The 20079-nt window shown below is 46.8% G+C and overlaps 10 non-coding genes across 10 annotated transcripts; all 10 read right to left on the bottom strand.

The window, feature by feature from the left end:
* Window positions 1-1181: 1181 nt before the first annotated feature.
* On the bottom strand, window positions 1182-1322 carry LOC143965117 (U4 spliceosomal RNA). The gene has a single exon (XR_013271525.1). It is a non-coding gene; the product is annotated as a U4 spliceosomal RNA (small nuclear RNA).
* A 1260-nt stretch (window positions 1323-2582) lies between these two features.
* LOC143964767 (U4 spliceosomal RNA) lies at window positions 2583-2723 on the bottom strand. The gene has a single exon (XR_013271233.1). It is a non-coding gene; the product is annotated as a U4 spliceosomal RNA (small nuclear RNA).
* Window positions 2724-3984: 1261 nt separating this feature from the next.
* On the bottom strand, window positions 3985-4125 carry LOC143964877 (U4 spliceosomal RNA). The gene has a single exon (XR_013271324.1). It is a non-coding gene; the product is annotated as a U4 spliceosomal RNA (small nuclear RNA).
* Window positions 4126-5385: 1260 nt separating this feature from the next.
* Window positions 5386-5526, bottom strand: LOC143964874 (U4 spliceosomal RNA). The gene has a single exon (XR_013271323.1). It is a non-coding gene; the product is annotated as a U4 spliceosomal RNA (small nuclear RNA).
* Window positions 5527-6786: 1260 nt separating this feature from the next.
* LOC143964873 (U4 spliceosomal RNA) lies at window positions 6787-6927 on the bottom strand. Its single transcript, XR_013271322.1, has one exon. It is a non-coding gene; the product is annotated as a U4 spliceosomal RNA (small nuclear RNA).
* Window positions 6928-8187: 1260 nt separating this feature from the next.
* Window positions 8188-8328, bottom strand: LOC143964872 (U4 spliceosomal RNA). The gene has a single exon (XR_013271321.1). It is a non-coding gene; the product is annotated as a U4 spliceosomal RNA (small nuclear RNA).
* A 1260-nt stretch (window positions 8329-9588) lies between these two features.
* On the bottom strand, window positions 9589-9729 carry LOC143964871 (U4 spliceosomal RNA). The gene has a single exon (XR_013271320.1). It is a non-coding gene; the product is annotated as a U4 spliceosomal RNA (small nuclear RNA).
* Window positions 9730-10989: 1260 nt separating this feature from the next.
* On the bottom strand, window positions 10990-11130 carry LOC143964870 (U4 spliceosomal RNA). The gene has a single exon (XR_013271319.1). It is a non-coding gene; the product is annotated as a U4 spliceosomal RNA (small nuclear RNA).
* Window positions 11131-15058: 3928 nt separating this feature from the next.
* On the bottom strand, window positions 15059-15200 carry LOC143965122 (U4 spliceosomal RNA). The gene has a single exon (XR_013271528.1). It is a non-coding gene; the product is annotated as a U4 spliceosomal RNA (small nuclear RNA).
* Window positions 15201-18126: 2926 nt separating this feature from the next.
* LOC143964869 (U4 spliceosomal RNA) lies at window positions 18127-18267 on the bottom strand. The gene has a single exon (XR_013271318.1). It is a non-coding gene; the product is annotated as a U4 spliceosomal RNA (small nuclear RNA).
* Window positions 18268-20079: the final 1812 nt, after the last annotated feature.

Here is a 20079-nt window from a genome sequence, read left to right as displayed (position 1 = left end):
AGTGGGCCGCTGAGCATTCTGGGACTTGGCATGCTAATGAGACAGGGATGATGCATAAGTGGGCATTGTTTACCCACTGAATAGTGTTAGCATTTGAAAGAACTAAGGAGAATCTAAAGGGACAGGGCCCCTCGGTTGTCAGATAGGTTTCTCCCACAGCAGCCCTGAAGGGCCACTGGGAGCATATGTGTCTGAACAGCTATGCTGCTGAAAAAAGACCAAGGTGGAAGGATTTGGGCCCTTTGTTGAAAGTTTGCTAGATAACATGCCTGAACTGGAGCCCAGGTAAGCTGCCATAGACAAGGGTATTTGGGAAATATTTGGTCAAGCAATCACCTTCAGCCACCTTTATTTCTGGCAGATTACAGGAGCCTAGAAAGGGGGAAGTTAGGACATTTCATCTCTCTGAGCATTCCTCACAGATGTGCATAAAGACTGCCCTATTGGCAGCTCCAGGGGCTCAAAGGTTGGTGAGAGGCACCGCCCGAACAGGGACTTGAACCCTGGACCCTCAGATTAAAAGTCTGATGCTCTACCGACTGAGCTATCCGGGCTCTGAAAGCTCCTCCTCCATAGTGGTCCAAGCTGCTTAAATCTTGACATCCATGGTGGAAAAAGACCATCGAGCCAAGGGCACCGGGTGCCTGAAAGCGAAAGTATTTGGCTTGCCCAGGCTGGCTAATCATCCTCTTCCGTTTCATTTTCTGCAACAGGTTGACTATAAAAGGGAGAATCTAACCTGCAACCATGCAGATAGGGTCCAGTCCGGTATAGGTGGAGAACGCCTAAAGTTTCTGCCTTAGTTTTATCTACAGGTCAATGCTCTTTCACCGGAAACAAGGGCCTTGTTTCACCTTGCAAAAAGACACCGCCCAACACGCTTCCAGTATTCTTAATCAGTGACTGGGTTACAAATAAAGACAGTTCACCTTTAGCCTCATGTTGCCAGGTCCAGCAGAAGAAACCCAGGCCAAAAAACGAGGTCGAGGCCACTCTTGAATACAGGCAAGTGAAGAACGAGCAGCGCGTGCCAATCCCAGATTGTTCTACCCAGGCTGCGTGATGACAGAAAAGCTCTCTATAGTGTCACCAGGCACGTGACACACTTCCTCAACTCTAACGCATCTCAGTCTGCACGTAAGAAGCCGTCACTTATCTACTGTTTAAAGCACATTGCTCAGTCTCCTCAGAGACTCTCAAAAATTGCCAGTGCTGACTGTATTTCAAGTCATCATGGCGGGGTATTGGGAAAAGTTTTCAATTAGCAATAATCACGCCTCAGGTGAATCTCATTGGCTATGATACTGCCACTGCGCAAAGCTAACCAAATCGGTGCCTGCCAACATCTGCCCTTCATTGAAGGAGAAATTGACATTGAGGTGAGACACATAAGTGTCATCCAGTGGGCCGCTGAGCATTCTGGGACTTGGCATGCTAATGAGACAGGGATGATGCATAAGTGGGCATTGTTTACCCACTGAATAGTGTTAGCATTTGAAAGAACTAAGGAGAATCTAAAGGGACAGGGCCCCTCGGTTGTCAGATAGGTTTCTCCCACAGCAGCCCTGAAGGGCCACTGGGAGCATATGTGTCTGAACAGCTATGCTGCTGAAAAAAGACCAAGGTGGAAGGATTTGGGCCCTTTGTTGAAAGTTTGCTAGATAACATGCCTGAACTGGAGCCCAGGTAAGCTGCCATAGACAAGGGTATTTGGGAAATATTTGGTCAAGCAATCACCTTCAGCCACCTTTATTTCTGGCAGATTACAGGAGCCTAGAAAGGGGGAAGTTAGGACATTTCATCTCTCTGAGGATTCCTCACAGATGTGCATAAAGACTGCCCTATTGGCAGCTCCAGGGGCTCAAGGGTTGGTGAGAGGCACCGCCCGAACAGGGACTTGAACCCTGGACCCTCAGATTAAAAGTCTGATGCTCTACCGACTGAGCTATCCGGGCTCTGAAAGCTCCTCCTCCATAGTGGTCCAAGCTGCTTAAATCTTGACATCCATGGTGGAAAAAGACCATCGAGCCAAGGGCACCGGGTGCCTGAAAGCGAAAGTATTTGGCTTGCCCAGGCTGGCTAATCATCCTCTTCCGTTTCATTTTCTGGAACAGGTTGACTATAAAAGGGAGAATCTAACCTGCAACCATGCAGATAGGGTCCAGTCCGGTATAGGTGGAGAACGCCTAAAGTTTCTGCCTTAGTTTTACCTACAGGTCAATGCTCTTTCACCGGAAACAAGGGCCTTGTTTCACCTTGCAAAAAGACACCGCCCAACACGCTTCCAGTATTCTTAATCAGTGACTGGGTTACAAATAAAGACAGTTCACCTTTAGCCTCATGTTGCCAGGTCCAGCAGAAGAAACCCAGGCCAAAAAACGAGGTCGAGGCCACTCTTGAATACAGGCAAGTGAAGAACGAGCAGCGCGTGCCAATCCCAGATTGTTCTACCCAGGCTGCGTGATGACAGAAAAGCTCTCTATAGTGTCACCAGGCACGTGACACACTTCCTCAACTCTAACACATCTCGGTCTGCACGTAAGAAGCCGTCACTTATCTACTGTTTAAAACACATTGCTCAGTCTCCTCAGAGACTTTCAAAAATTGCCAGTGCTGACTGTATTTCAAGTCATCATGGCGGGGTATTGGGAAAAGTTTTCAATTAGCAATAATCACGCCTCAGGTGAACCTCATTGGCTATGATACTGCCACTGCGCAAAGCTAACCAAATCGGTGCCTGCCAACATCTGCCCTTCATTGAAGGAGAAATTGACATTGAGGTGAGACACATAAGTGTCATCCAGTGGGCCGCTGAGCATTCTGGGACTTGGCATGCTAATGAGACAGGGATGATGCATAAGTGGGCATTGTTTACCCACTGAATAGTGTTAGCATTTGAAAGAACTAAGGAGAATCTAAAGGGACAGGGCCCCTCGGTTGTCAGATAGGTTTCTCCCACAGCAGCCCTGAAGGGCCACTGGGAGCATATGTGTCTGAACAGCTATGCTGCTGAAAAAAGACCAAGGTGGAAGGATTTGGGCCCTTTGTTGAAAGTTTGCTAGATAACATGCCTGAACTGGAGCCCAGGTAAGCTGCCATAGACAAGGGTATTTGGGAAATATTTGGTCAAGCAATCACCTTCAGCCACCTTTATTTCTGGCAGATTACAGGAGCCTAGAAAGGGGGAAGTTAGGACATTTCATCTCTCTGAGCATTCCTCACAGATGTGCATAAAGACTGCCCTATTGGCAGCTCCAGGGGCTCAAAGGTTGGTGAGAGGCACCGCCCGAACAGGGACTTGAACCCTGGACCCTCAGATTAAAAGTCTGATGCTCTACCGACTGAGCTATCCGGGCTCTGAAAGCTCCTCCTCCATAGTGGTCCAAGCTGCTTAAATCTTGACATCCATGGTGGAAAAAGACCATCGAGCCAAGGGCACCGGGTGCCTGAAAGCGAAAGTATTTGGCTTGCCCAGGCTGGCTAATCATCCTCTTCCGTTTCATTTTCTGGAACAGGTTGACTATAAAAGGGAGAATCTAACCTGCAACCATGCAGATAGGGTCCAGTCCGGTATAGGTGGAGAACGCCTAAAGTTTCTGCCTTAGTTTTACCTACAGGTCAATGCTCTTTCACCGGAAACAAGGGCCTTGTTTCACCTTGCAAAAAGACACCGCCCAACACGCTTCTAGTATTCTTAATCAGTGACTGGGTTACAAATAAAGACAGTTCACCTTTAGCCTCATGTTGCCAGGTCCAGCAGAAGAAACCCAGGCCAAAAAAACGAGGTCGAGGCCACTCTTGAATACAGGCAAGTGAAGAACGAGCAGCGCGTGCCAATCCCAGATTGTTCTACCCAGGCTGCGTGATGACAGAAAAGCTCTCTATAGTGTCACCAGGCACGTGACACACTTCCTCAACTCTAACGCATCTCAGTCTGCACGTAAGAAGCCGTCACTTATCTACTGTTTAAAACACATTGCTCAGTCTCCTCAGAGACTCTCAAAAATTGCCAGTGCTGACTGTATTTCAAGTCATCATGGCGGGGTATTGGGAAAAGTTTTCAATTAGCAATAATCACGCCTCAGGTGAACCTCATTGGCTATGATACTGCCACTGCGCAAAGCTAACCAAATCGGTGCCTGCCAACATCTGCCCTTCATTGAAGGAGAAATTGACATTGAGGTGAGACACATAAGTGTCATCCAGTGGGCCGCTGAGCATTCTGGGACTTGGCATGCTAATGAGACAGGGATGATGCATAAGTGGGCATTGTTTACCCACTGAATAGTGTTAGCATTTGAAAGAACTAAGGAGAATCTAAAGGGACAGGGCCCCTCGGTTGTCAGATAGGTTTCTCCCACAGCAGCCCTGAAGGGCCACTGGGAGCATATGTGTCTGAACAGCTATGCTGCTGAAAAAAGACCAAGGTGGAAGGATTTGGGCCCTTTGTTGAAAGTTTGCTAGATAACATGCCTGAACTGGAGCCCAGGTAAGCTGCCATAGACAAGGGTATTTGGGAAATATTTGGTCAAGCAATCACCTTCAGCCACCTTTATTTCTGGCAGATTACAGGAGCCTAGAAAGGGGGAAGTTAGGACATTTCATCTCTCTGAGGATTCCTCACAGATGTGCAGAAAGACTGCCCTATTGGCAGCTCCAGGGGCTCAAGGGTTGGTGAGAGGCACCGCCCGAACAGGGACTTGAACCCTGGACCCTCAGATTAAAAGTCTGATGCTCTACCGACTGAGCTATCCAGGCTCTGAAAGCTCCTCCTCCATAGTGGTCCAAGCTGCTTAAATCTTGACATCCATGGTGGAAAAAGACCATCGAGCCAAGGGCACCGGGTGCCTGAAAGCGAAAGTATTTGGCTTGCCCAGGCTGGCTAATCATCCTCTTCCGTTTCATTTTCTGGAACAGGTTGACTATAAAAGGGAGAATCTAACCTGCAACCATGCAGATAGAGTCCAGTCCGGTATAGGTGGAGAACGCCTAAAGTTTCTGCCTTAGTTTTACCTACAGGTCAATGCTCTTTCACTGGAAACAAGGGCCTTGTTTCACCTTGCAAAAAGACACCGCCCAACACGCTTCCAGTATTCTTAATCAGTGACTGGGTTACAAAAAAAGACAGTTCACCTTTAGCCTCATGTTGCCAGGTCCAGCAGAAGAAACCCAGGCCAAAAAACGAAGTTGAGGCCACTCTTGAATACAGGCAAGTGAAGAACGAGCAGCGCGTGCCAATCCCAGATTGTTCTACCCAGGCTGCGTGATGACAGAAAAGCTCTCTATAGTGTCACCAGGCACGTGACACACTTCCTCAACTCTAACGCATCTCAGTCTGCACGTAAGAAGCCGTCACTTATCTACTGTTTAAAACACATTGCTCAGTCTCCTCAGAGACTCTCAAAAATTGCCAGTGCTGACTGTATTTCAAGTCATCATGGCGGGGTATTGGGAAAAGTTTTCAATTAGCAATAATCACGCCTCAGGTGAACCTCATTGGCTATGATACTGCCACTGCGCAAAGCTAACCAAATCGGTGCCTGCCAACATCTGCCCTTCATTGAAGGAGAAATTGACATTGAGGTGAGACACATAAGTGTCATCCAGTGGGCCGCTGAGCATTCTGGGACTTGGCATGCTAATGAGACAGGGATGATGCATAAGTGGGCATTGTTTACCCACTGAATAGTGTTAGCATTTGAAAGAACTAAGGAGAATCTAAAGGGACAGGGCCCCTCGGTTGTCAGATAGGTTTCTCCCACAGCAGCCCTGAAGGGCCACTGGGAGCATATGTGTCTGAACAGCTATGCTGCTGAAAAAAGACCAAGGTGGAAGGATTTGGGCCCTTTGTTGAAAGTTTGCTAGATAACATGCCTGAACTGGAGCCCAGGTAAGCTGCCATAGACAAGGGTATTTGGGAAATATTTGGTCAAGCAATCACCTTCAGCCACCTTTATTTCTGGCAGATTACAGGAGCCTAGAAAGGGGGAAGTTAGGACATTTCATCTCTCTGAGCATTCCTCACAGATGTGCATAAAGACTGCCCTATTGGCAGCTATAGGGGCAAAAGGGTTGGTGAGAGGCACCGCCGGAACAGGGACTTGAACCCTGGACCCTCAGATTAAAAGTCTGATGCTCTACCGACTGAGCTATCCGGGCTCTGAAAGCTCTTCCTCCATAGTGGTCCAAGCTGCTTAAATCTTGACATCCATGGTGGAAAAAGACCATCGAGCCAAGGGCACCGGGTGCCTGAAAGCGAAAGTATTTGGCTTGCCCAGGCTGGCTAATCATCCTCTTCCGTTTCATTTTCTGGAACAGGTTGACTATAAAAGGGAGAATCTAACCTGCAACCATGCAGATAGGGTCCAGTCCGGTATAGGTGGAGAACGCCTAAAGTTTCTGCCTTAGTTTTACCTACAGGTCAATGCTCTTTCACCGGAAACAAGGGCCTTGTTTCACCTTGCAAAAAGACACCGCCCAACACGCTTCCAGTATTCTTAATCAGTGACTGGGTTACAAATAAAGACAGTTCACCTTTAGCCTCATGTTGCCAGGTCCAGCAGAAGAAACCCAGGCCAAAAAACGAGGTCGAGGCCACTCTTGAATACAGGCAAGTGAAGAACGAGCAGCGCGTGCCAATCCCAGATTGTTCTACCCAGGCTGCGTGATGACAGAAAAGCTCTCTATAGTGTCACCAGGCACGTGACACACTTCCTCAACTCTAACGCATCTCAGTCTGCACGTAAGAAGCCGTCACTTATCTACTGTTTAAAACACATTGCTCAGTCTCCTCAGAGACTCTCAAAAATTGCCAGTGCTGACTGTATTTCAAGTCATCATGGCGGGGTATTGGGAAAAGTTTTCAATTAGCAATAATCACGCCTCAGGTGAACCTCATTGGCTATGATACTGCCACTGCGCAAAGCTAACCAAATCGGTGCCTGCCAACATCTGCCCTTCATTGAAGGAGAAATTGACATTGAGGTGAGACACATAAGTGTCATCCAGTGGGCCGCTGAGCATTCTGGGACTTGACATGCTAATGAGACAGGGATGATGCATAAGTGGGCATTGTTTACCCACTGAATAGTGTTAGCATTTGAAAGAACTAAGGAGAATCTAAAGGGACAGGGCCCCTCGGTTGTCAGATAGGTTTCTCCCACAGCAGCCCTGAAGGGCCACTGGGAGCATATGTGTCTGAACAGCTATGCTGCTGAAAAAAGACCAAGGTGGAAGGATTTGGGCCCTTTGTTGAAAGTTTGCTAGATAACATGCCTGAACTGGAGCCCAGGTAAGCTGCCATAGACAGGGGTATTTGGGAAATATTTGGTCAAGCAATCACCTTCAGCCACCTTTATTTCTGGCAGATTACAGGAGCCTAGAAAGGGGGAAGTTAGGACATTTCATCTCTCTGAGCATTCCTCACAGATGTGCATGAAGACTGCCCTATTGGCAGCTCCAGGGGCTCAAAGGTTGGTGAGAGGCACCGCCCGAACAGGGACTTGAACCCTGGACCCTCAGATTAAAAGTCTGATGCTCTACCGACTGAGCTATCCGGGCTCTGAAAGCTCCTCCTCCATAGTGGTCCAAGCTGCTTAAATCTTGACATCCATGGTGGAAAAAGACCATCGAGCCAAGGGCACCGGGTGCCTGAAAGCGAAAGTATTTGGCTTGCCCAGGCTGGCTAATCATCCTCTTCCGTTTCATTTTCTGGAACAGGTTGACTATAAAAGGGAGAATCTAACCTGCAACCATGCAGATAGGGTCCAGTCCGGTATAGGTGGAGAACGCCTAAAGTTTCTGCCTTAGTTTTACCTACAGGTCAATGCTCTTTCACCGGAAACAAGGGCCTTGTTTCACCTTGCAAAAAGACACCGCCCAACACGCTTCCAGTATTCTTAATCAGTGACTGGGTTACAAATAAAGACAGTTCACCTTTAGCCTCATGTTGCCAGGTCCAGCAGAAGAAACCCAGGCCAAAAAACGAGGTCGAGGCCACTCTTGAATACAGGCAAGTGAAGAACGAGCAGCGCGTGCCAATCCCAGATTGTTCTACCCAGGCTGCGTGATGACAGAAAAGCTCTCTATAGTGTCACCAGGCACGTGACACACTTCCTCAACTCTAACGCATCTCAGTCTGCACGTAAGAAGCCGTCACTTATCTACTGTTTAAAACACATTGCTCAGTCTCCTCAGAGACTCTCAAAAATTGCCAGTGCTGACTGTATTTCAAGTCATCATGGCGGGGTATTGGGAAAAGTTTTCAATTAGCAATAATCACGCCTCAGGTGAACCTCATTGGCTATGATACTGCCACTGCGCAAAGCTAACCAAATCGGTGCCTGCCAACATCTGCCCTTCATTGAAGGAGAAATTGACATTGAGGTGAGACACATAAGTGTCATCCAGTGGGCCGCTGAGCATTCTGGGACTTGGCATGCTAATGAGACAGGGATGATGCATAAGTGGGCATTGTTTACCCACTGAATAGTGTTAGCATTTGAAAGAACTAAGGAGAATCTAAAGGGACAGGGCCCCTCGGTTGTCAGATAGGTTTCTCCCACAGCAGCCCTGAAGGGCCACTGGGAGCATATGTGTCTGAACAGCTATGCTGCTGAAAAAAGACCAAGGTGGAAGGATTTGGGCCCTTTGTTGAAAGTTTGCTAGATAACATGCCTGAACTGGAGCCCAGGTAAGCTGCCATAGACAAGGGTATTTGGGAAATATTTGGTCAAGCAATCACCTTCAGCCACCTTTATTTCTGGCAGATTACAGGAGCCTAGAAAGGGGGAAGTTAGGACATTTCATCTCTCTGAGCATTCCTCACAGATGTGCATAAAGACTGCCCTATTGGCAGCTCCAGGGGCTCAAGGGTTGGTGAGAGGCACCGCCCGAACAGGGACTTGAACCCTGGACCCTCAGATTAAAAGTCTGATGCTCTACCGACTGAGCTATCCAGGCTCTGAAAGCTCCTCCTCCATAGTGGTCCAAGCTGCTTAAATCTTGACATCCATGGTGGAAAAAGACCATCGAGCCAAGGGCACCGGGTGCCTGAAAGCGAAAGTATTTGGCTTGCCCAGGCTGGCTAATCATCCTCTTCCGTTTCATTTTCTGGAACAGGTTGACTATAAAAGGGAGAATCTAACCTGCAACCATGCAGATAGGGTCCAGTCCGGTATAGGTGGAGAACGCCTAAAGTTTCTGCCTTAGTTTTACCTACAGGTCAATGCTCTTTCACCGGAAACAAGGGCCTTGTTTCACCTTGCAAAAAGACACCGCCCAACACGCTTCCAGTATTCTTAATCAGTGACTGGGTTACAAATAAAGACAGTTCACCTTTAGCCTCATGTTGCCAGGTCCAGCAGAAGAAACCCAGGCCAAAAAACGAGGTCGAGGCCACTCTTGAATACAGGCAAATGAAGAACGAGCAGCGCGTGCCAATCCCAGATTGTTCTACCCAGGCTGCGTGATGACAGAAAAGCTCTCTATAGTGTCACCAGGCACGTGACACACTTCCTCAACTCTAACGCATCTCAGTCTGCACGTAAGAAGCCGTCACTTATCTACTGTTTAAAACACATTGCTCAGTCTCCTCAGAGACTCTCAAAAATTGCCAGTGCTGACTGTATTTCAAGTCATCATGGCGGGGTATTGGGAAAAGTTTTCAATTAGCAATAATCACGCCTCAGGTGAACCTCATTGGCTATGATACTGCCACTGCGCAAAGCTAACCAAATCGGTGCCTGCCAACATCTGCCCTTCATTGAAGGAGAAATTGACATTGAGGTGAGACACATAAGTGTCATCCAGTGGGCCGCTGAGCATTCTGGGACTTGGCATGCTAATGAGACAGGGATGATGCATAAGTGGGCATTGTTTACCCACTGAATAGTGTTAGCATTTGAAAGAACTAAGGAGAATCTAAAGGGACAGGGCCCCTCGGTTGTCAGATAGGTTTCTCCCACAGCAGCCCTGAAGGGCCACTGGGAGCATATGTGTCTGAACAGCTATGCTGCTGAAAAAAGACCAAGGTGGAAGGATTTGGGCCCTTTGTTGAAAGTTTGCTAGATAACATGCCTGAACTGGAGCCCAGGTAAGCTGCCATAGACAAGGGTATTTGGGAAATATTTGGTCAAGCAATCACCTTCAGCCACCTTTATTTCTGGCAGATTACAGGAGCCTAGAAAGGGGGAAGTTAGGACATTTCATCTCTCTGAGCATTCCTCACAGATGTGCATAAAGACTGCCCTATTGGCAGCTCCAGGGGCTCATGGGTTGGTGAGAGGCACCGCCCGAACAGGGACTTGAACCCTGGACCCTCAGATTAAAAGTCTGATGCTCTACCGACTGAGCTATCCGGGCTCTGAAAGCTCCTCCTCCATAGTGGTCCAAGCTGCTTAAATCTTGACATCCATGGTGGAAAAAGACCATCGAGCCAAGGGCACCGGGTGCCTGAAAGTGAAAGTATTTGGCTTGCCCAGGCTGGCTAATCATCCTCTTCCGTTTCATTTTCTGGAACAGGTTGACTATAAAAGGGAGAATCTAACCTGCAACCATGCAGATAGGGTCCAGTCCGGTATAGGTGGAGAACGCCTAAAGTTTCTGCCTTAATTTTACCTACAGGTCAATGCTCTTTCACCGGAAACAAGGGCCTTGTTTCACCTTGCAAAAAGACACCGCCCAACACGCTTCCAGTATTCTTAATCAGTGACTGGGTTACAAATAAAGACAGTTCACCTTTAGCCTCATGTTGCCAGGTCCAGCAGAAGAAACCCAGGCCAAAAAACGAGGTCGAGGCCACTCTTGAATACAGGAAAGTGAAGAACGAGCAGCGCGTGCCAATCCCAGATTGTTCTACCCAGGCTGCGTGATGACAGAAAAGCTCTCTATAGTGTCACCAGGCACGTGACACACTTCCTCAACTCTAACGCATCTCAGTCTGCACGTAAGAAGCCGTCACTTATCTACTGTTTAAAACACATTGCTCAGTCTCCTCAGAGACTCTCAAAAATTGCCAGTGCTGACTGTATTTCAAGTCATCATGGCGGGGTATTGGGAAAAGTTTTCAATTAGCAATAATCACGCCTCAGGTGAACCTCATTGGCTATGATACTGCCACTGCGCAAAGCTAACCAAATCGGTGCCTGCCAACATCTGCCCTTCATTGAAGGAGAAATTGACATTGAGGTGAGACACATAAGTGTCATCCAGTGGGCCGCTGAGCATTCTGGGACTTGGCATGCTAATGAGACAGGGATGATGCATAAGTGGGCATTGTTTACCCACTGAATAGTGTTAGCATTTGAAAGAACTAAGGAGAATCTAAAGGGACAGGGCCCCTCGGTTGTCAGATAGGTTTCTCCCACAGCAGCCCTGAAGGGCCACTGGGAGCATATGTGTCTGAACAGCTATGCTGCTGAAAAAAGACCAAGGTGGAAGGATTTGGGCCCTTTGTTGAAAGTTTGCTAGATAACATGCCTGAACTGGAGCCCAGGTAAGCTGCCATAGACAAGGGTATTTGGGAAATATTTGGTCAAGCAATCACCTTCAGCCACCTTTATTTTTGGCAGATTACAGGAGCCTAGAAAGGGGGAAGTTAGGACATTTCATCTCTCTGAGCATTCCTCACAGATGTGCATAAAGACTGCCCTATTGGCAGCTCAAGGGTTGGTGAGAGGCACCGCCCGAACAGGGACTTGAACCCTGGACCCTCAGATTAAAAGTCTGATGCTCTACCGACTGAGCTATCCGGGCTCTGAAAGCTCCTCCTCCATAGTGGTCCAAGCTGCTTAAATCTTGACATCCATGGTGGAAAAAGACCATCGAGCCAAGGGCACCGGGTGCCTGAAAGCGAAAGTATTTGGCTTGCCCAGGCTGGCTAATCATCCTCTTCCGTTTCATTTTCTGGAACAGGTTGACTATAAAAGGGAGAATCTAACCTGCAACCATGCAGATAGGGTCCAGTCCGGTATAGGTGGAGAACGCCTAAAGTTTCTGCCTTAGTTTTACCTACAGGTCAATGCTCTTTCCCCGGAAACAAGGGCCTTGTTTCACCTTGCAAATAGACACCGCCCAACACGCTTCCAGTATTCTTAATCAGTGACTGGGTTACAAATAAAGACAGTTCACCTTTAGCCTCATGTTGCCAGGTCCAGCAGAAGAAACCCAGGCCAAAAAACGAGGTCGAGGCCACTCTTGAATACAGGCAAGTGAAGAACGAGCAGCGCGTGCCAATCCCAGATTGTTCTACCCAGGCTGCGTGATGACAGAAAAGCTCTCTATAGTGTCACCAGGCACGTGACACACTTCCTCAACTCTAACGCATCTCAGTCTGCACGTAAGAAGCCGTCACTTATCTACTGTTTAACCACTTAACAACCGCCCATTGCCGATTAACGGCATCAGGGCGGTTGTTTAACTCTAAGAGGCCGTTAATTAACGGCCTCCCAGAATTCTGCTCTCGCGCGCCCCCTGGGGCGCGCACACGAGAGCATCCGTGACCGCTGGGTCCTGTGGACCCGGCGCATCACGAATCACGGTAAACGGCCGCTCATCGCGGCCGTTTACCACGTGATCGCTCCGTCAAATGACGGAGTGATCACTTGTAAACAAGCCGGCGTCATGTTATGACGCCGGTTCCTCCCTCCCCCTCTCTGTACCGATCGGTACAGCGGAGGGGGAAGAGATCGGTGTCAGCAGCGATGTGGGCTGCATCTGCAGTGCCCACATCGCTGCTCACCGAAAATTAACCCCTCAAATCCCTGCAAATACTGTGCATTACTCTGCAATTCCCTGCAAATACTCTGCATTACTCTGCAATTCCCTGCAAATACTCTGCATTACTCTGCAATTCCCTGCAAATACTCTGCATTACTCTGCAATTCCCTGCAAATACTCTGCAATTCCCTGCAAATACTCTGCAATTCCCTGCAAATACTCTGCAATTCCCTGCAAATACTCTGCAATGCCCTGCAAATACTCCGCAATGCCCTGCAACACTCCGCAATGCCCTGCAACACTCCGCAATGCCCTGCAACACTCCGCAATGCCCTGCAACACTCCGCAACGCTCTGCAATACCCTGCAACACTCTGCAACACCCGCCAATACCCTGCAACACTCTGCAATGCTCTGCAACCCCCGCCGATACCCTGCAACACTCTGCAATGCTCTGCAACCCCCGCCGATACCCTGCAACACTCTGCAATGCTCTGCAACCCCCGCCGATACCCTGCAACACTCTGCAATGCTCTGCAACACCCGCCAATACCCTGCAACACTCTGCAATGCTCTGCAACACCCGCCAATACCCTGCAATGCTCTGCAACGCAGTACTCTGCAACACCATGCTCTGAGATACCCAGCCATAGTCGGTGATACCCTGCAATACCCAGCCATAGACATCTCCCGCCGCCCTCCGCCCTCCGGTGCTTCTACCGAATCGCTAATACGATCAAAGCCAGAATCTTTTTTTTTTTCAGGCTTCCCAGCTTAGAGGTGAGATGCGGGGTCTTATTGACCCCACATCTCACTGTAAAGAGGACCTGTCATGCCATATTCCTATTACAAGGGATGTTTACATTCCTTGTAATAGGAATAAAAGTGATCAAAAAAATTATTTTTGGGGAAAAAAATGTCAAACTAAAATAAATAAAGTAAAATGAACAATAAAAAAAAATGTTTTTTTTAAAGCGCCCCTGTCCCCATGTGCTCGCATGCAGAAGCGAACGCATGCGTAAGTCCCGCCCACATATGAAAACGGTGTTCAAACCACACATGTGAGGTATCGCTGCGAACGTTAGAGCGAGAGAAATAATTCTAGCCCTAGACCTCCTCTGTAACTCAAAACATATAACCAGTAAAAAAAATGTAAATCGTCGCCTATGGGGATTTTTAAGTAGCGACGTTTGCCGCCATTCCACGAGCGTGTGCAATTTTGAAGAGTGACATATTAGGTATCTATTTACTCAGCGTAACTTCATCTTTCACATTATGCAAAAATTGGGCTAACTTTACTGTGTTTTTTTTTTTTTTAAGCACAAAACAGTTTTTTTTCCAAAAAAAAGCATTCGAAAAATTACTGCGCAAATACCGTGCGAGATAAAAAGTTGCAAAGACCACCATTGTATTCTCCAGGGTGTTTGCTAAAAAAACATATATAATGTTTTGGAGTTCTATGTAATTTTCTAGCAAATAAATTATGATTTTTACATGTAGGAGAGAAATGTCAGAATTGTCCTGGGTGCTCCAGAACACCTGATGGCGCTCCATGCATGTTGGGCCTCTGTATGTGGCCACGCTGTGTAAAAGTCTCACACATGTGGTATCACCATACTCGGGAGTAATAGCAGAATGTGTTTTGGGGTGTAATTTGTGGTATGCATATGCTGTGTGTGAGAAATAAACTGATAATATGACAATTTTGTGAAAAAAAAAAAAAAGTAAAAAGAATCTTGATTTTGCAAAGAATTGTGGGAAAAAATGACAACTTCAAAAAACTCATCATGCCTCTTACTAAATACCTTGGAATGTCTTCTTTCCAAAAAGGGGTCATTTGGGGGGTATTTGTACTTTTCTGGCATGTTAGGGTCTCAAGAATTGAAATAGGCCGTCAGTCCTTCAGGTGTGATCAATTTTCAGATATTGGCACCATAGCTTGTGGACTCTATAACTTTCACAAAGACCAAATAATATCCACCAATTTGTACTTATTTTTACCAAAGATATGTAGTAGTATAAATTTTGGCCAAAATTTATGAAGAAAAAATTACTAATCTGCTAAATTTTCTAACAGAAACAAAGAAAAATTCGTTTTTTTACAGAATTTTCGGTATTTTTTCTTTTATAGCACAAAAAAAAAAAAACCCAGCGGTGATTAAATACCACCAAAAGAAAGCTCTATTTGTGTGAAAAAAAGGACAAAAATTTCATATAGGTCCAGTGTTGCATGACTGAGTAATTGTCATTCAAAATGCGAGAGCACCGAAAGCTGAAAATTGGTCTGGTTATTAAGGGTGTTTAAGTGCCCAGTGGTCAAGTGGTTAAAACACATTGCTCAGTCTCCTCAGAGACCTCTCAAAAATTGCCAGTGCTGACTGTATTTCAAGTCATCATGGCGGGGTATTGGGAAAAGTTTTCAATTAGCAATAATCACGCCTCAGGTGAACCTCATTGGCTATGATACTGCCACTGCGCAAAGCTAACCAAATCGGTGCCTGCCAACATCTGCCCTTCATTGAAGGAGAAATTGACATTGAGGTGAGACACATAAGTGTCATCCAGTGGGCCGCTGAGCATTCTGGGACTTGGCATGCTAATGAGACAGGGATGATGCATAAGTGGGCATTGTTTACCCACTGAATAGTGTTAGCATTTGAAAGAACTAAGGAGAATCTAAAGGGACAGGGCCCCTCGGTTGTCAGATAGGTTTCTCCCACAGCAGCCCTGAAGGGCCACTGGGAGCATATGTGTCTGAACAGCTATGCTGCTGAAAAAAAGACCAAGGTGGAAGGATTTGGGCCCTTTGTTGAAAGTTTGCTAGATAACATGCCTGAACTGGAGCCCAGGTAAGCTGCCATAGACAAGGGTATTTGGGAAATATTTGGACCCGGCGCATCACGAATCACGGTAAACGGCCGCTCATCGCGGCCGTTTACCACGTGATCGCTCCGTCAAATGACGGAGCGATCACTTGTAAACAAGCCGGCGTCATGTTATGACGCCGGTTCCTCCCTCCCCCTCTCTGTACCGATCGGTACAGCGGAGGGGGAAGAGATCGGTGTCAGCAGCGATGTGGGCTGCATCTGCAGTGCCCACATCGCTGCTCACCGAAAATTAACCCCTCAAATCCCTGCAAATACTGTGCATTACTCTGCAATTCCCTGCAAATACTCTGCATTACTCTGCAATTCCCTGCAAATACTCTGCATTACTCTGCAATTCCCTGCAAATACTCTGCATTACTCTGCAATTCCCTGCAAATACTCTGCAATTCCCTGCAAATACTCTGCAATTCCCTGCAAATACTCTGCAATGCCCTGCAAATACTCCGCAATGCCCTGCAACACTCCGCAATGCCCTGCAACACTCCGCAATGCCCTGCAACACTCCGCAATGCCCTGCAACACTCCGCAACGCTCTGCAATACCCTGCAACACTCTGCAACACCCGCCAATACCCTGCAACACTCTGCAATGCTCTGCAACCCCCGCCGATACCCTGCAACACTCTGCAATGCTCTGCAACCCCCGCCGATACCCTGCAACACTCTGCAATGCTCTGCAACCCCCGCCGATACCCTGCAACACTCTGCAATGCTCTGCAACACCCGCCAATACCCTGCAACACTCTGCAATGCTCTGCAACACCCGCCAATACCCTGCAATGCTCTGCAACGCAGTACTCTGCAACACCATGCTCTGAGATACCCAGCCATAGTCGGTGATACCCTGCAATACCCAGCCATAGACATCTCCCGCCGCCCTCCGCCCTCCGGTGCTTCTACCGAATCGCTAATACGATCAAAGCCAGAATCTTTTTTTTTTTCAGGCTTCCCAGCTTAGAGGTGAGATGCGGGGTCTTATTGACCCCACATCTCACTGTAAAGAGGACCTGTCATGCCATATTCCTATTACAAGGGATGTTTACATTCCTTGTAATAGGAATAAAAGTGATCAAAAAAATTATTTTTGGGGAAAAAAATGTCAAACTAAAATAAATAAAGTAAAATGAACAATAAAAAAAAATGTTTTTTTTAAAGCGCCCCTGTCCCCATGTGCTCGCATGCAGAAGCGAACGCATGCGTAAGTCCCGCCCACATATGAAAACGGTGTTCAAACCACACATGTGAGGTATCGCTGCGAACGTTAGAGCGAGAGAAATAATTCTAGCCCTAGACCTCCTCTGTAACTCAAAACATATAACCAGTAAAAAAAATGTAAATCGTCGCCTATGGGGATTTTTAAGTAGCGACGTTTGCCGCCATTCCACGAGCGTGTGCAATTTTGAAGAGTGACATATTAGGTATCTATTTACTCAGCGTAACTTCATCTTTCACATTATGCAAAAATTGGGCTAACTTTACTGTGTTTTTTTTTTTTTTAAGCACAAAACAGTTTTTTTTCCAAAAAAAAGCATTCGAAAAATTACTGCGCAAATACCGTGCGAGATAAAAAGTTGCAAAGACCACCATTGTATTCTCCAGGGTGTTTGCTAAAAAAACATATATAATGTTTTGGAGTTCTATGTAATTTTCTAGCAAATAAATTATGATTTTTACATGTAGGAGAGAAATGTCAGAATTGTCCTGGGTGCTCCAGAACACCTGATGGCGCTCCATGCATGTTGGGCCTCTGTATGTGGCCACGCTGTGTAAAAGTCTCACACATGTGGTATCACCATACTCGGGAGTAATAGCAGAATGTGTTTTGGGGTGTAATTTGTGGTATGCATATGCTGTGTGTGAGAAATAAACTGATAATATGACAATTTTGTGAAAAAAAAAAAAAAAGTAAAAAGAATCTTGATTTTGCAAAGAATTGTGGGAAAAAATGACAACTTCAAAAAACTCATCATGCCTCTTACTAAATACCTTGGAATGTCTTCTTTCCAAAAAGGGGTCATTTGGGGGGTATTTGTACTTTTCTGGCATGTTAGGGTCTCAAGAATTGAAATAGGCCGTCAGTCCTTCAGGTGTGATCAATTTTCAGATATTGGCACCATAGCTTGTGGACTCTATAACTTTCACAAAGACCAAATAATATCCACCAATTTGTACTTATTTTTACCAAAGATATGTAGTAGTATAAATTTTGGCCAAAATTTATGAAGAAAAAATTACTAATCTGCTAAATTTTCTAACAGAAACAAAGAAAAATTCGTTTTTTTACAGAATTTTCGGTATTTTTTCTTTTATAGCACAAAAAAAAAAAAACCCAGCGGTGATTAAATACCACCAAAAGAAAGCTCTATTTGTGTGAAAAAAAGGACAAAAATTTCATATAGGTCCAGTGTTGCATGACTGAGTAATTGTCATTCAAAATGCGAGAGCACCGAAAGCTGAAAATTGGTCTGGTTATTAAGGGTGTTTAAGTGCCCAGTGGTCAAGTGGTTAAAACACATTGCTCAGTCTCCTCAGAGACTCTCAAAAATTGCCAGTGCTGACTGTATTTCAAGTCATCATGGCGGGGTATTGGGAAAAGTTTTCAATTAGCAATAATCACGCCTCAGGTGAACCTCATTGGCTATGATACTGCCACTGCGCAAAGCTAACCAAATCGGTGCCTGCCAACATCTGCCCTTCATTGAAGGAGAAATTGACATTGAGGTGAGACACATAAGTGTCATCCAGTGGGCCGCTGAGCATTCTGGGACTTGGCATGCTAATGAGACAGGGATGATGCATAAGTGGGCATTGTTTACCCACTGAATAGTGTTAGCATTTGAAAGAACTAAGGAGAATCTAAAGGGACAGGGCCCCTCGGTTGTCAGATAGGTTTCTCCCACAGCAGCCCTGAAGGGCCACTGGGAGCATATGTGTCTGAACAGCTATGCTGCTGAAAAAAGACCAAGGTGGAAGGATTTGGGCCCTTTGTTGAAAGTTTGCTAGATAACATGCCTGAACTGGAGCCCAGGTAAGCTGCCATAGACAAGGGTATTTGGGAAATATTTGGACCCGGCGCATCACGAATCACGGTAAACGGCCGCTCATCGCGGCCGTTTACCACGTGATCGCTCCGTCAAATGACGGAGTGATCACTTGTAAACAAGCCGGCGTCATGTTATGACGCCGGTTCCTCCCTCCCCCTCTCTGTACCGATCGGTACAGCGGAGGGGGAAGAGATCGGTGTCAGCAGCGATGTGGGCTGCATCTGCAGTGCCCACATCGCTGCTCACCGAAAATTAACCCCTCAAATCCCTGCAAATACTGTGCATTACTCTGCAATTCCCTGCAAATACTCTGCATTACTCTGCAATTCCCTGCAAATACTCTGCATTACTCTGCAATTCCCTGCAAATACTCTGCATTACTCTGCAATTCCCTGCAAATACTCTGCAATTCCCTGCAAATACTCTGCAATTCCCTGCAAATACTCTGCAATGCCCTGCAAATACTCCGCAATGCCCTGCAACACTCCGCAATGCCCTGCAACACTCCGCAATGCCCTGCAACACTCCGCAATGCCCTGCAACACTCCGCAACGCTCTGCAATACCCTGCAACACTCTGCAACACCCGCCAATACCCTGCAACACTCTGCAATGCTCTGCAACCCCCGCCGATACCCTGCAACACTCTGCAATGCTCTGCAACCCCCGCCGATACCCTGCAACACTCTGCAATGCTCTGCAACCCCCGCCGATACCCTGCAACACTCTGCAATGCTCTGCAACACCCGCCAATACCCTGCAACACTCTGCAATGCTCTGCAACACCCGCCAATACCCTGCAATGCTCTGCAACGCAGTACTCTGCAACACCATGCTCTGAGATACCCAGCCATAGTCGGTGATACCCTGCAATACCCAGCCATAGACATCTCCCGCCGCCCTCCGCCCTCCGGTGCTTCTACCGAATCGCTAATACGATCAAAGCCAGAATCTTTTTTTTTTTCAGGCTTCCCAGCTTAGAGGTGAGATGCGGGGTCTTATTGACCCCACATCTCACTGTAAAGAGGACCTGTCATGCCATATTCCTATTACAAGGGATGTTTACATTCCTTGTAATAGGAATAAAAGTGATCAAAAAAATTATTTTTGGGGAAAAAAATGTCAAACTAAAATAAATAAAGTAAAATGAACAATAAAAAAAAATGTTTTTTTTAAAGCGCCCCTGTCCCCATGTGCTCGCATGCAGAAGCGAACGCATGCGTAAGTCCCGCCCACATATGAAAACGGTGTTCAAACCACACATGTGAGGTATCGCTGCGAACGTTAGAGCGAGAGAAATAATTCTAGCCCTAGACCTCCTCTGTAACTCAAAACATATAACCAGTAAAAAAAATGTAAATCGTCGCCTATGGGGATTTTTAAGTAGCGACGTTTGCCGCCATTCCACGAGCGTGTGCAATTTTGAAGAGTGA

This window comes from Lithobates pipiens, unplaced genomic scaffold (genome assembly GCF_037356315.1).
Source record: "Lithobates pipiens isolate NorthernLeopardFrog02 unplaced genomic scaffold, aLitPip1_a1.2 Scaffold_8, whole genome shotgun sequence".
Lineage (NCBI taxonomy): Eukaryota > Metazoa > Chordata > Amphibia > Anura > Ranidae > Lithobates > Lithobates pipiens.
This window is presented reverse-complemented; position numbering and strand designations above follow the sequence as displayed.